At 41.2% G+C, this 15,824-nt stretch overlaps 1 protein-coding gene, 2 non-coding genes and 1 pseudogene across 13 annotated transcripts in view; 3 read left to right on the top strand and 1 right to left on the bottom strand.

Moving 5' to 3' along the window:
* Window positions 1-5,517: 5,517 nt before the first annotated feature.
* LOC111747305 lies at window positions 5,518-5,636 on the top strand (annotated as a pseudogene).
* A 2,197-nt stretch (window positions 5,637-7,833) lies between these two features.
* On the top strand, window positions 7,834-7,906 carry TRNAK-UUU. The gene has a single exon. It is a non-coding gene; the product is annotated as a tRNA-Lys (tRNA).
* A 270-nt stretch (window positions 7,907-8,176) lies between these two features.
* On the bottom strand, window positions 8,177-8,249 carry TRNAK-UUU. Its single transcript has one exon. It is a non-coding gene; the product is annotated as a tRNA-Lys (tRNA).
* Window positions 8,250-12,921: 4,672 nt separating this feature from the next.
* MDM4 (MDM4, p53 regulator) overlaps window positions 12,922-15,824 on the top strand; it is a 33,391-nt gene continuing 30,488 nt past the window's right edge. For 10 of the 11 annotated variants that reach the window (XR_896643.2, XR_002783463.1, XR_002783464.1 and 7 more), the window contains exon 1: window positions 12,922-13,074. The gene's annotated coding sequence lies outside the window, so the exon portion shown is untranslated. The remainder of the gene's footprint in view (window positions 13,075-15,824) is intronic. The other variant, XM_011373013.2, reaches the window with a different exon arrangement.

Here is a 15,824-nt window from a genome sequence, read left to right as displayed (position 1 = left end):
ATTTCTTGGGATATTTTGTTCTAGTGTAAGATGGCGTCTGGGCAAACGCAAAGGACCCTTATTTGCAGGCAGCCTTGAGTGAGGCCATGGGAGGACAAGCCGGTGAAAGGGGACTGTGGCTTGTGTTTCTTCTTTCTAGCCACTGCAGTGTGACCGTGGGTAGTCCACGTCACCCTCTGAGCATTGCTAATTACTACCAGCTTTATCCACCACTCAGGGCTGTCGTTACGATCAAGTGAGAAAATGTAAGTGAACCATTTTGGTGACTGGGGACAGCCTGCTCTGCACATAAATCATAATGTACACATGATCCTATTCCTGATCCTCAAGAGCCACAGGGATAAACGTGCATTCATTCTCTCATTCATTCACAATTTATGCCGTCAGGCTAAGCTCAGAAGCCCGAAAGAACAGAGGAGCATGGGGGCCATCAGTGGTTCAATGTTGCTGGAGTGAAAAGTCTGAAGCAGAGAGCTAACAGAAAGTAGGCCTCAGTTGTTGGGTCATATCAAAGGCTTTCTAATGCATATCAGTAGGGAGAAAATTCTGAGTTAAAAGAGAAATCAGAGCATGCCAATAAGTTTAGATTTTATCCTGTAGGTGGCAGAGAATCCAGGTGTAGACAAGTGGAGCTGGGAATAATGTGATCAGGGTGTGGGAGGAACCCTTCCTAGCATGTGACACGGGAAGATTTGGAAGATGTGCTGTATGCCTTCCCTTTGCCCCTGCAGATCCATCCTAGGCCCTCTGGCTTCCTAATTAGCCAATGGGATCCATGGGAGGAGGCTGGGAGGGAGAAAACCAAGGAGGTCTGGATATTTACTCCTCAGGATCCCTTCCTTTGGGGGTCACTGTGGGCTGGCTGCCACCCTCAACTAAAGATCATAGTTCCCTCCTAGTGGTTCTCTCTCCTGCTCCCTCTTGCTCTCTTAATCCAGATTATCACTCCCTTCCTTTGACTTTTCAGGCCTGGGGGGTGGAAACCTGCTTTCCTGCTGGCCCAGTGTACTGAACACTATTCTTTGATTGGTACTGCACATTATTCCTTGTGGTTTTCCTACACCCAGCCGACACTTTGTAAGTTGTCTCTACAAACTGGAGTGTGCCATTTGCTTCCTGCCAGGTTACAAGTGTGGGAGAAAAACAAACTTTCCTCTATTCTCAAAGTTCTTCTGGCTTGTCTAACAGTCAAATAGAGATGAGACAGATTAGCAAGAGAAAATAACCAAATTTAATAATACATATGAATGGGAACCTCACATACATGACAGAGTCAGAGACCCCACATGCACTAGAGGTTCAGAGATAGAAAGGGAGCACAGGTGTATAAGACATTCTAAGCTAGGGATAAGGGAGTATGCCTTGGGGGTTTCAAAAGGTCATTGCAGGATGATAAGAGCAGACCTTTAGTAAATAGAAGTTTGTGCTGCCCTATAGATAGGTCAAAAGATGTTATCTCTGATAGTCTCTTATGGGCAAGGCCTCTAATTCAAATTTGTCTCAGTAGGTAAGGGGGGGTTGGGGGACAGAAGTTTCTCTTGAGCCTGCAGCTAAAATTGCCTTTAACTCAAAACGATCTGCATATCACAGACGCATATCTTGGGGTGACTGGTTCTGGACCGCCATGTGAATACAGGCTGGGTGCTCAACAAGGAGGCCAGGGTTACATTCGGAGTGCAAGATCAGTGGGAATGAAAAGCAAAGGGCAGAGACAAGAGATCCTTAAGAATTCAAATCAATAATAGTTGATAATGTATTTAAAGTAGGGATTTAGGGAAGGGAAGGAATCTAGAATTACTACCCACTTGACATCTTAGGAATTGGTGGCAGGTGATACCACCACCAAGGGAGCAATCATGAGTTTAATTTTAGACACGTTAGGTTTGCGGCTTCTAGATTAGGATGTCTAGTAGACAGTGGATTTATGGAACTAAAGTCAAAGTAGAGGTGTGGACAAGTGATATCAACTTCAGACTCTTCAGATTATAAGTAGAAAACAAAGTTATGGGCATGCATGAGGTGCCCTAGGTGGGCATACGGGGAAGGAAGAGGCCTACGAATTGAGAAAAAAACAACCAAGGTGATAGAAAAACTGAGACCACAGAGATTAGAAAGGAGGGTGAGAGAAAGTGCCAGGAAAGAATGGTGGGAGCACAAATGCAGCAGGACATTCAAGAGGACGGGGCTGAAAAATGCCCTTCGGAGCAGAGTGAAAAAAATCATAGTTAAACCAGTCTCCAACGGGTTAAGGAGTAAAAGAGACACATGAATACAGGCCACTCTTTCTAGAAGCTTGACAGTTAATGGGAAAGAGAAATATAAGGCAGCAGATAGGGGGAATGCAGAATCAAGGGGAAGATTTTTGGTTTGTCTTTTTCAAATGGGGAAGACTTAAACATGCTCCATGTTGCGGGGGAAGACAAAAGAGATGGAGAGATGATTAATGAAAAATGCCACAGAGGAGATGGGATCCAGGCACAGGAGGGTGAAGTTGCCTGGGTTATCTTTGAGAAGGGGGCGCAAGCAGATACATTTGTGGTAAACCTACAGGTTAAAAGATGAGAGAACTGATTGCTACCTGACAGTTTCTAAGTCTCTCCTGAGAGAAAAGGGGTCAAGATGCAGTAGTTAAGGAAAGTGGTTCCAGTTAAAATAGCTGCTGAAAGGAGTAAGAGTGGTAGCTTCTTAGAGAAATGGAATCGTCAGCAGAATCGAGAATATGGCTGGCATCGGGTATTCTAATATGTAGTGGCTACAATATAAATATTTATTTTTTTACAATATGAATATTTTAAACATTTTCTTCTGCAGTGCTGGGAAACCCCAGGGCAGAATGTTAAATCAGTTGGGGGGAGAGGATTGCAAAAAAGGTACAGTTGAAGGATAAAGGGGAACGAGAGTTCTTGATGAAAGAACATGTACCCCAGGAGGGACCGAACCACCTCTAGTCTTACTCCCCTCCATCCTTTTCTCCAACAGCCCAGCCAGAGTGATCTTTCCAAAGCGAGCATCTGCTTCCCTTCCTGAAAATCAGCTAGCATATAAACTCCATAAAGGCAGGGAATTTTTACTTTCATTTTTAAACTTCTGTATTCCCAGAGCCTAGAACAGTACCTGGCACATAGCAAGCGCTCAATAAAATTTGTCAAATGAATGGCTCCCTATAGCTCTTAGAAAAGCTCAGACTCCTTAAGAAAGTCTACAAGGCCTCTCACAATCTGGTCTTTGCTTTTATGAAGCCTCAGAGGACACGAACTTTGTCTTGTTCCTCCTTGTAGCCTCAGAACAACGCCTGCCATATAGTAGGCATGTAATAAATGTGGGTTGAATGAAGAACTCCCTCCCACATTCCAATGCAAACGCCATGCTTTGGTTTTACTGAACTCCCTGCAGTTCCTAGAGTACACACTATTCTCATCGAGAGGCCTTTCTACAAGCTTTTCCTACTGCCTGTAAAGGGCCTCCTACCCCAATCCTCACCACTATCGCTATGGCCCTCTGTGTCTGTCTTTCTACATGACAGGTAGAATAATGGCCTCCAAAAGGAGGAAACATCTGTCTCCCAATCTCTGGAACTTGTGAATATGTTATTTTACATGGCAAAAGGATTGTGCAGACGTGATTAAGTTAAGGACCTTGAGATGGGGAGATTATCCTGGATTACCCAAATGAGCCCAATCCAATCACACAGATCCTTAAGAGCAAAATCCTGTTCCCAATCGAGGTTGGAGGGAGACCTGACGATGGAAGAGTGGTAAGAGGGATACCACATTGCTGGCTTTAAAGTTGGAAGATGAAGGTCTTGAGCCAAGGAATATGAGCTGCTACTAGAAACTGGAAAAGGCAAGGAAACAGATCCTGGAGCCTTCAGAAAGGAACACAGTCTGTTGACATCTTGATTTTAGCCCAATGGGACCCAACTCGGCCTTCTGATCTACAGAACTGTAAGATAATAAACTTGTATTGTTTTAACCCACTAAGTTTTGTAGCAATTTGTTACAGCAGTAATAGCAAACTAATACACCCTACAACAAGTCTTCCAGGAAGCTTCCCCAGAGTGCCTTCTGGGGTTGTCTAGACACACCTGATAGCTGCCTGGATTGTTAACACTAATCACAGCGTCCTAATTGTTTGCTTGTGGTTTTTTTGTGTTGTTTTTGTTTTTGTTTTTAATTGAGAGGGGATGGAGGAGAAGGGTAACTAGACTATAAATTCCTTAAAGACAAGGAAATCTCTGTTGGGATTACCTCTGAATCTCTAGGCCTAATGCATTGTCTGTCTGATCCAAAGTGGTGCTCAATAAAGTCTTGGCGAATGAGTGAATGAATGAAGACCTGGATTCAGTTTAAGGGAAGAGAGAGAGTGAACAAGCTAGGCAAGGAGAGCTTGAGAATTTAAGACTTTACTGGTAAAACGAGAACTAGGTTATTAGTCTGAAAGCAAGTGGTTGAAATGAATGGGAGGAGATGACTGAAGCTATCCATCTGTGCTATGTTCTCTCAGGGCTCTGCTCTGGGCTAGAGATTGTAAAGCAAACTCTAGATAAAAATTGAAAAAGACAACATTTGTACCATTTTGATTTTTAAATCTTTCAGTAGACTCTCTCCAGAAAGATTCAAGTATCTCTGAAAGATAATGGATATTAGAGGGTGCTCTGTAAACATGTGGTGGTTAGATTGGTTTTCTCAGTCCCATTGACTTTCACTGGCTTTGAAATCAGTCCTGTTTCTTCCCTACACCTTTTCAGTCACCCAGCACATTTGAGGGCTGCCTGTTTCAGGGAATGTTTATGCCAGTGTCGGAGCTCTTCATACTGTTCAAGATTCTTGGTCTATATCTCAACGTGGGTGGTGGTGGGAGAGAGGTTGGAGGGCTCACCAGAAACCCAGACCACTCTCAGTTTGAAGTTATTAGGCCAAAAACACTAAAAAAGACTTCTGTGGACCACACCTCTTCCCAGTGCCTTGCAACGGCCTCAACTCCAAAGACTATACAGTGATGATGGACGACTAGGTCTCTGAATAGACTGCTTCACTTAATGTTGGTTTGGGGAGCCCTGGGAAAGCCTCTTGAAATTAAACCCTTCCCACTGGCCTAAAATTCCACTGTTGGAATTGTGCTTTCTGGCTCTTCAATACAATTATTCAACTCACAACTATCCCTGTGCTGGATACCCAGCCATGCACCACTGTGGGACTCTCATGATGAGGACACAGACGTCGCCATCCAAGTAGGTGCTCCCAAGTTCCCGTGAAAACACAGTTACAGCTCCAAGGTGCAACCTCTTAAGCCAAGGCTTGCTGTCTGGAGGAATAGTACTGTGTCACAAAAGTGGCCACTGAGATACCGAGAAGGTGTGAGAATTGCAAGGATAAACCTTTCTTGCTCCACAACTTTCCCCAGCTTTGATACAGAATTGACAGTGATTTTTTCAAAGACAGATGAGTCAGATGAGTAGGAGGGTAAAAAAAAATCTCTTCAAAAATTGGTGGGAGAAATTAAACTTAAGAAATAGGAGTCTACGGCTATGCCACCATGAATATGCCCGATCTCATCTGATCTCAGAAGCTAAGCAGGGAGGGGCCTGGTTAGTACTTGGACGGGAGACCACCTCAGAATACTAGGTACTGTAGGCAAAAAAAAAAAAAAAAAAAAAAAAAAAAGGAAAGAAAGAAAGAAAGAAAAAGAAAAGAAAAAAAAGAAAGAAATACGAGGGATGGTTTTCAAATATAGAATCTGTCGGTTTAGACTTCCCTCTAGTGGGAGAATTAAGTTCAACAGTCTATGCGAAGTGAGAAGCACTCCAGAAAGATTCCATACTAAATAAGGAACAAGATAGCACTCTTGGTGATGTTTGTAATGCAAGACAGAAAAAGCTGATTCAGTTGATGCGACCTCAGGTGAGATTTTGCAGTGTTAACAAACCCAATTTTCAATTTAACTTTCAAACTTTCCCATTGCCTATATGATAAAATTATTCTCCTTAGCCTAGAATAAACCTCCTTAGTCTCCAATCTGGCACATACTCTACCGCCCTCCAGTCCAGCCAGATTAATTTAGTACCCACCTTGGCAAACACAGCTTGTTCTCCCCACTTTTTTTCCAAACTTACTGTTTCCTTCCCACTGTGCCTAGCTTGCTGCTGTGGAAATAGTAGGTACTCAATAAGCAACTTGCTTATTGGGTTAATCCCATTCAGTTTATTTGACTTTAAAAAGCAGGTTTATTATCTTTAAAGAAAGGGAATATGATGTAACGAAGTCATTGGACAGGAAAAAATACCCCCAAAGCCCCTTTATTCTTGCCCCTTTAACTGCCTGCCTTAAAAAAAAAGTTAGGCATAATAACATTTCCACATTTTGTTTATAAAAAGAGAGCAAGAAGTTTTTCCTTATCTAACACAGTGGGTGTTCAAGAAATGTCTGAATTATTGAATGTCCCTCCGGTTCATTGCAATTTCTTTTGTATGTCTGTGACTGTTGTTTAAACTTACCTCTGACCATGTGTTCTCCTTGCTGAAAACTTAAGGGCCCCGCCCTCATTTTACAACCCCTGCCTTTCTGTCCATTCTCATCTCCTGCCATTCTTGTACTTGAATTATTACTGCACTTATTACTTTGTTAAAATTGTTTGCTGAAATGTCTGCCTTCTGTGAGCAGGATCCGTGTTATGTATCTCTGACCCTAGAGCTAGCACAGAGCTTAAGCCGTAATAGATGATCAATAAATGTTTGTTCAGTTAAACCATTCCTTCTCATTGCATTTTGAGTTTGCCACTTCTAATCTTAGCTACAATGGGAAAAGTAACAGATTGCTAAGACTTTACATTTAGAAAGTATCTTACAGGTTATCTAATCAATTTCCCTCATTTTATAAGTGTGGAAACCCAGTCCTGTTCAAGATCACACAATTTGGGGGTCTTTGTTCTGAAAGAATCAGACAATTGTAGGAAAGAAATTTCTCCAAATGAGGCTGAGCTATTTTGTTGTTCATTGTATTCAGAAGCCTTAAGTTCCCAGAAACAAAAATGAATTCCCTTATCAGTCTTTGAAATTTCATAATCCTCTGTTCCACACCCTATGCGTCAGAGTTGATGAAACTGATTTTAGGAAAACTAGGCTGATCTAGAGATTTTTATTCTTACTATTGTGTGTTGCTCCCAGCGGTGCACACTATTTACTGTTTTGGAAGGATTCATCTTGTTAGTCTGACTTAAAAACTGCAGCTTGTCTGCAAGACAGGGAAAGGCAAAATTTTAATCAAAATCTAAATTAAAGGTCTAATCTCTCCTTTTAATGTAAATTCAGAACTACATTTCCAGTCACTTCTATTTTCCTATATTAGCTCATAAGTCAAATGTGTCTTTCCTTCTGTTGTGCTAAGGAATGCTTATCTAACAGCTATATCATCTAGTGAATGGAAATGTATTTTTCATTAAAGGAAAAGATACTGTAAATCGTTTCAGTAGAATAACTGAAATTAAGAGATCCTATCAGGAAAATGATAGATGGAAGACAGAAGAATTACAATAAAGAGGTTGCAACTCTATTTCTAAATATTCACTATTCATCTTAGTTGCCCGTTTTTCTGTAATTTACTATCATTTAGTTTTAGAGAGTTTAGTAGATATTGACAATTTATCAAACATGAAATGTCAAAGAACTTGAAGAACACATTTATTAAATAAGTGGAGAGAAAATAGAAAAGCAAATGTTTATTTTTCTCTATTTTGCTGAAAAAATACTCTAAATCGAATTGAAATCTAGCTTTAATTTTTTGACGCCATTTATTCGAATTATATTAAGTAAACAGAAAGTCAAACTGTTCTCAGAGCGCCCGGATAGCTCAGTCGGTAGAGCATCAGACTTTTAATCTGAGGGTCCAGGGTTCAAGTCCCTGTTCGGGCGTTTGCAATTTTTCGTGCCCTTAAGGTTACCAAATACACGATAATCCCAACGTTCGAATTTATTTATATTTTAAATTGAATTCATTTGATTTTTTATTGATTTCAGAACATGCTAGGTAAAAATGTTCTCGGCAGAAAAAAGTGACTGTAAAAATTAGTTTCTGGGAAAGCATGTTTTGCACGGTGCTTTTCCAGCGAGAAATAATTTTTTTTCTCAGATTGCTAATAATTGAGGGGAAAAAAAAAGGTAAAGACCAAAATTAAAGCAAAGCGCCCGAACAGGGACTTGAACCCTGGACCCTCAGATTAAAAGTCTGATGCTCTACCGACTGAGCTATCCGGGCCCTCGCCGCAAGGCGGCCGTACCACAACACCTTACATAAGAACAAAGACCCCTGTATAATCAATTGCTTTCGCCTGCATTTCGTGACACTATTTTTAACCCAAGAAAGTTCCAGATTCGTGTGCCAAAGCAAAACACAAGACCTAAATCATGCCACTTTTGAAGTTCCATAGTGACATCAGATCTATTATACTATTGAAAATAGAGTGGATATCAGTTCTAAAACCTACTGGACAACAGAAAAAGAAAAGTCTAAGAGAATACAAATATGCTGTTCTGAAGCTATTGGATTGAACTGTGTAGTATAAAGTGGGAGAAAGGACTCTGAAGAAGTATGGCGAGATTGTCTTGTAATTTTAAGCGACAGCAAACCCCAGAGGTCACCAGTAGTGACCATGGGGGCGGAAGCCCTATTAAGCCGCGGAGTCGGGAAAGTCGAAGATGCTAGCAAAGAGATTTTATTGATCTTGGTATTGGAGGCTCTTCTCTACAGCCACCAGTAACCTGAACACTGCCCTCTGCTACTGGCGTTGAGAATTACCCACCGTGGGGTTTAGAGTGGGACATGAAAGCGTTTTTGTTAGCTGATGTTGCTTTCCCTTAATTCCCTTTGCTGAATTCCAATTGCTTTAGGAGTGATTGCTCTGGTCCAGCAATTCCACTCTTAGGAATTAGTCCTAAAGAAAGAAATAATCAGGTATGTACAAAAAGACCCGATTACAGGAGAGACTATCACAGTATTTTAATTGAAAAAAAAAATGGAAAAGATATATCAATGGCTATGTAAATTATGGTACAGCCCTAATGTAGAATCTTATACCGCCATTACTAATCATGCTATAGAAGAATACAACTTGGGGGGTAAATGCGAACTATTTTTGTTAGGAAATATTTCAAAAAAATTTTAAGGGTGCATTTATATATATTGAGAAATCGAAAAGATAAATACTTCTACATAAATACTTCTACATGGGTTCTTAAGTTAGGTGCCCCCGTTTGAATCCTTACTACCACTGGGTGACCTTGAGCAAGCTACTTCTCTGCGTCTCAATGATGCACAACAGGGCAAATTTCTCTGAGTTGGGGGCAGACCAAGCCCTGCACCAAATAAAGAAGAGGGTCCTTCTGGCAGAGAGTGAAGAAAGAATTCAATACACATGCCAAAGTTAGAGTCGGAAGGAAAGTTTAGTAGAAAAGGAATAACACTCCACAGAGTGTGGTCTCCTCTCAGAGGCAGAGAGTGAGAGGGACAGTGAGAGAGAGTAAAAGCACTGTTCAGAGAATTCAGTTTATATATCTTTCTTTAGTTCCTGTGAGTTATAGTTTAAAAGACTTTGTTAACCCATTTCCTTTTATATAGACATACAGCGAGGAACAGGAAGAGTATGTAGCTTGAAAAGGTAAGAATATGTAGAGTGAAAGACTTGCTGGCAGTTCTCAGCCTTTAATCCTTAGGTTCCCCATGGTTTTAGCCATAGGGAATGACTCTTGGTTCCTGTTTCCCCTTCACAGGTGTGGAGAATGGGTTGTTAGCAATTCTAGCAGAAATTTTCCTTTGTTCTGAAGGTGTCCTCCTGGCCTGGCTGCAGAGTTGATTTCTGCACGTTGCAGTCTCTGATTGTGGCTTTATTAACAATTTTAATTCTCTTGCTTTCCCCCTACATTATCAGGACAATAGGATGATTGTGAGAATTATATGACAGTTATATATATTGTTTAGAACAATGCCTGCCACATAATAAGCATTGAAAAAATCTATGTATAAGTAGACCTGTGCAGTTCAAGGGTCGTGCTTTTCAAGAGTCAACTGTATTTCTTATTTGGCATGGCTTCAAGCCCCCTTGCAACCCTAGTCGCCATCTTCTGAACAAGTACCTGTTTGCTCTGTTTAAAATGTGGCTCCCAGAACTAGAACTAGATACAGATCCATGCAATATAAAATGGGGCAACAGCTTTCCTTAATTTGCACATTGCACCTTACTCTATTTCCGGCATAACCTCCCCTGTAGCTGGGTGATCCAGAGTTATGTAAATGCGTTGAAGAATTAATTCCTTTTTCACAGTTGCTCCCAGACAGCTTGAAGTCAACAACCATCCTTTTTTTAAAAAAATGGCTTTTTTGTGTGTACCACTGTCAACTATTTCTCCTCTTGTGCAATTAACTTTAATTTTAAATTCTCAAACAGGAGATTGTTTCGTATCTTTAAAATAGTATCTAGTTAGTTTAGGTCTCTTCCTATTGTCTCCTGAACTCTTAGAATTATGATCCTGTCATGTAATTCAGTTTAAGATCAACAAATACTTGTTGAACGCCTACAAGCACCAACCTAGAAAATTCCAAAATAAGTGAGACCTGGAATCTGTCTAGAGGAGGAGTCAGACTTTCTAGGTAAAGAGAATGTGTTAAATTCAATAACTGATGAGCTGCAGTTAACGTTGCCTGGAGTTTTGATCAACATATTTAGTCTCTATTTAAAGTCTTGATAGATATATGTTGAATAGGACATGGTTAAGAACAGAGATTTTTTTCCCCTCATGGTTGCCACCGATTCATGATTAATCAATAAATATTGTAAATGTATTTTCCTTCTGATTTTCTTAATAACATTTTTTCTTCTCTAGCATGCTTTATTGTAAGAACACAGTATTTAATGCATATAACATACAATATATGTGTTAATCGATTCTGTTATCAGTAAGGCTTCCAGACAACAGTAAGCTATTGGTGGTGTTAAAAAAAAAAAACAAAAAACCACAGGCCCAAAGTAGCATGGTTTGTGCTGACAGTCCATGAAACCAAACCTAGATTTAATACATGATCTAATTACAGTTGCAATCTCTCCTAGACAAATAATCTTAATCAACCATTATGGAGTTTTCTGGTCAAGCACCAGGAAGATAATCTGTCACAGGGGCCCTCTCCATCCCCCACAGAAAGAAGAATTAATCTGCATGATAAAAATCCTTCCTGGTCTCTTTCCCCAGAAGAAAAGGTATGTTGGCCCCCAAATAATCCTTTCTTGTGTTTATTATTAGCTCCCTTGCTTCATCTTTCTTCCTATAAAAATCTTCCATTTTGTATAACACCTCAGAGCGCCCTTCTAGTTGCTAGATGGGATACTGCAGGATTCGTGAGTCGCTTAATAAGCCAATTAGATCTTCAAATTTACTTGGTTGCATTTTATTTAACAGTAGTTAAGTTTTGGGGGAATCAAGTTATAAGCAGATTTTTTGACTGCCCGGGCCGGAGCCCCCAACCATCTTCTATATTTCAGGGGTCAATTGTAGTTGAACTCTCTGAGGGAATTTTTAGCCTGTAGAAATACAAAGGAGAGTTAGGGATGGGACGTGGTAGTAATGCAGGGAGGAAGCAAGAGAATTAAAAATGTTAAATCAAGCTACATTAAGAGACTGCAATATGCTGATCAGCCCTACAGCCAGGCCAGGAGGACACCTTCAGAATAAAGGAAGACTTCTACTGGGATTGCTAACAACCCCTTCCCCACATCTGTAAAGGGGAAAGAGGAACCGACAAATCTTTTCCTATGGTTAATCCATGGGGGACCTAAGGATTAAAGGCTGGGAAGTGCCAGCCAGCCAGCTTTTAGGCATCATACACTTCCTCTTTCCCTTCCTCACTGTTATGTCCATATCAAAGGAAATGGGAACTAAAGAATGACATATAAACTGGATTCCTGAACACTCACTCTGTCTCTCACTGCCTTTCCACATCTCTCTTGGCTCCTCTCACTGTCTCTCACTGTCTCTCTCAGTGCCTTTACTCTGTCCTTCTCATTCTGCCTCTGAGAGGAGACTACACTCTGGAGTGTTACTCCTTTTCTAATAAACTTTCCTTTTGACTCTAACTTCGGCGTGTGTGTTGAATTCTTTCTACACTCTCCGCCAAAGGACCCTCTTCTCTCCGTGCAGGGCTTGGTCTCTCCCTCAACTCCTGGAAATTTGCTCCCTCCTGCATTAGTAGCTATCTTCAAATAACTAAATAGTATTTGTATTGGGAAGAATGAAGCCTTATTCTTCTCCAAAGTGCAGAACAGAAACCAATAGAAATTACAAAGTAACATAATTGGGCTCAGAAAATCCTCTAACTTTTAGAATTAACCTGAAATAAAATGAGGTATTTGGGGGAGGTAATGCCGTTTGGCACCGGCAGAGGCTGAGGACAGCCTGCCTTTTACTTTGGGAGAGATTAGATGACCTGGTTGTGAGATCCATATAAGCTCCATCTCATTGTTCTTTGCATCTCACTTTTAGCATTTACCACATAGCTTGTACTGATCCGAGTCTATCTAGTTTTATCTCTTCCAATTAGCAACAACACTAGGATGCTGTTTCCCTTCTTCAGCCTCCTTGGGGGAGTAATAATTACACTGAAGGACAGAGGGAATGGGGCTTTTGTGATGAACTGACGGTTGCCTCTGATGATGCTTTTAGGTTTCTCCCTTCTCAGTTTTTCAATCTCCTAGGACACGTCTGCAAATACCACGAGGCCCCGTCAGTTCCTGAAATGTTCGGTATTGAAACCTAGCAACTCTTAGACGCCCAGCAAGCGCGACTCTCTCTCCTGCACCGAGAATCTACTCTATGGTGGGCAGAGAGCATCCTCTCTAGCTCTCTAGTCTTCCAGTTGACCATCTATGGTTTCCGGAGGCCTCGCCGGAAGCTCTCCTGTGAGATGGTTTGGGGAGGCCGGAAGTTGCGCTTTCATTGCTCGCCGCTTATAATTGCTCCTGAGGCCTGCGGACTTGTGACTGACGTCCGCTTTCTCCCGCGCTCGGTGTGGGAGAGACTCGCGGAGTGAGAGTAAGGTGTGGCTCTTGGCTTTCCTCGGCGCGGCGCCGGGAGGCAGGAGCGGGAAGTGGAGAGCGGGGAGCGGGCGGCGGCGCGGCGGGTTCCACGGGCCCCGGAGCGGGGAGAGCAGGCGGGAGGAGCTTGCGGCGTGGGTGGCGGCCTTGGGGCTGTCGCGCCGGGCGGAAGAAGGGCTGGTGGGGAACGGGTTGTGAGATGAGGGCCTCCGGAAGATAAAAATGGAGGTGGAGTGACGGGACGCCAACAGGTTATAAGCCTAAAATCTAAATAGTCATATTGACAGAGTTTAACTGGACACAGAATTTGAGGAATACTGGGGCACTTCAGAGGAAAGAAGTGGGAGTGAGGGAAGCAGGGAGAATAACGGAGATGTCTCAAGATTTTAAGGTAGTGATTTTCGGGGCTGCGGACCATCTGACTCAGGCACTTGCGGGCTTGTTTGAAGAATGATCATTTTGGGCCACACCCAAACCTCCCCGAACAATACTAGGAGCTGGGGCTCCGGAATATGTATTTCAGTCAGCACATCTCTCAGTTGGTTCCTGTACACTCTAGAGTTAACCACTGTTTTAAAGTGACGCCCAGAGAAAATGGTGTTGCTCTTTCCTCTTATCAATACTGGTCAAGATCACAGCTTTCTATAGTCTTTTAAAAACTAAAATTGTGCCTGTTTAAAAAAATGCACACAAAACCGAGGTGTGAAGTTAATCCATCATTTCTAACTGGTTTCTTCCTCAGGTTAGCTACTGTTAACTGATTATATCCTTTCCGAATTTTCTACATATATTCACATTTAAGCAACAGTGGGATCATTTCATGTGTATTGTTCTGAACCTTAAGTTTTTCAAATAATATCTGGGCAGCTTTACATAAAGCATACATAAAGTACTCTTAAAGACTTGCATAGTATTGTTTATAGGCTTGCACAATAGTTTCTTTAACCGGTTCTCCATTGATGGATTTTTAGGTTTTTCCTGGCATGTCGTTTGTTTTGCAAACTGCTGAAGTGTATGCTCTTGCACACACTTCCTTCCCATCTTTGTAGATGCTTACTTAGCAGACCCGGTAAGAGCTAAAACGTAGTAGTAATAGTAGTTTAACGTACTGATAGTAATTTTTTAAAAGAAAAAACGTTGTTTTTATTATTCTTGTTAAAAAACAAAATTCAGCCGAGTAAACGTGAAGATCTAATTGGTTTTATTAAGAGATTCATGAATTGGGCATCATCCTATGTATCAACTAGAAGGGAGCTCCAAAGAGTTGTACAAAATGGAAGATTTTAATAGGAAAGGGTGGGGCAAGGGAAAGGAAGCATTCGTTTAATTTATATTTTATTTACATACAGGAAGGATTAGTTTCGAACCAGGACACCTTTTAAGGAAGAAAAGAGAATGGTTTTTATGCAGATTACCTCTTTTCTGTGGGGGCCGGAGAGGGCTCACATCGACCACCTTACTAGTTTGACCAGAAAATTCCAGAGCAGTTGATTAAGATTACATTTCTGAAAGAGGTTGAAACTGCAGCTCTATCAGGTATTAAATGTAGGTTTGGTATCATGGGCTTTTAGCACAAGCAGTACCATTTTTGGCATGTGAATTTTTTCCTTTAACCCTCTCATGTATTGAAAGAATCAGACAATAGTGTTTAAAAGAGATCCTTAGGGCTTTAAAGAATTGATAAGAATGATTACATCTGCTAACTTCTGACAAGTTTTTGTTTTAGTCTTAAAAATCACAGTTGTCATCAAAGATAAAGGTTTGAAGATGACGTGTAGGAGTCTCTTGGACTAAATAAGTATAGGGTAAAACCCACTCATCATTGAGAGATGAATAGGACTGCTCTTTCTCTCTGATTTCAGTTCAGTAGGGGGCACACATAAAAACAAATATAATGTGGTAAGTTTTTTAATAGATGGGCTCTGGTATCATCAGCCTCCCTTGCAGAGTCGCTGAGAAAAGCCTTGACCAAGGAAATGACTTTTGACCAAGGTAGATGAATCAGTAAGAATTTTTGAAAACACTAAATAGAGCATAGAAGAGAAGAAAGGACAGGTGCTAAGGCAGTGGGTTTCAAACTTTTTAACCATGACCTACAGTAAAAAAATCAGTTTTACATCATGACCCAGTATACATAGAAGGGGTAATGGTTAAGAGCTCTGGCTCTGCAGACCATGATTCTGGGACAAGTTATCCGCCTCTGCCTCAGTTCTCTCTTCCGAAGATGAAGATGGTAGTAATCTACCTCTTAGGTGCTTAAGCACCTACCGTAAAGGTGCTTAAGCGTGGTAAGTGTTGGCTGTTTTCAGTAACAGAAACATGTTCCACAGACCAAAGCTTAGCTTTGTTAATTCACTTTTATTTTTCTACTTGATTTCTTTAATAGAAGGGAGGCATTAAGACCAACTGGGATACAACTTCTAGTTTGAAAAATCTCAGTACTAATAATACTGAGAGGTGAGTGGTGAAAGGGTAGAAAAATTTGAGAAACTTGAGTTCACTACTCAGAGATTTGGAAAAGAGTATGGAGATGGAATGGAGAGTTACACCGAAGACAGATGATGAAAGCTTATGTACACACCCCTCAGTGAGGCTGGTGAGTTTGCATTAGCTCTCCAGGCCCATATAGGATAGTCTTTCACTCTTAAAACACGCAGAAACCCAGGGTATTTTGGTTTGCCCTGGGGTATTCCTAGTTCTGATGTATTGTGGAATGAAGTGTCTTCTTTCAACAAACACATCTCTCGAGGGAG

The sequence above is a fragment of the Pteropus vampyrus genome, unplaced genomic scaffold (assembly GCF_000151845.1).
Source record: "Pteropus vampyrus isolate Shadow unplaced genomic scaffold, Pvam_2.0 Scaffold217, whole genome shotgun sequence".
Classification (NCBI taxonomy): domain Eukaryota; kingdom Metazoa; phylum Chordata; class Mammalia; order Chiroptera; family Pteropodidae; genus Pteropus; species Pteropus vampyrus.
The sequence above is the reverse complement of the archived record's forward strand: the minus strand, read 5'-3'. Positions and strand labels throughout refer to the sequence as shown.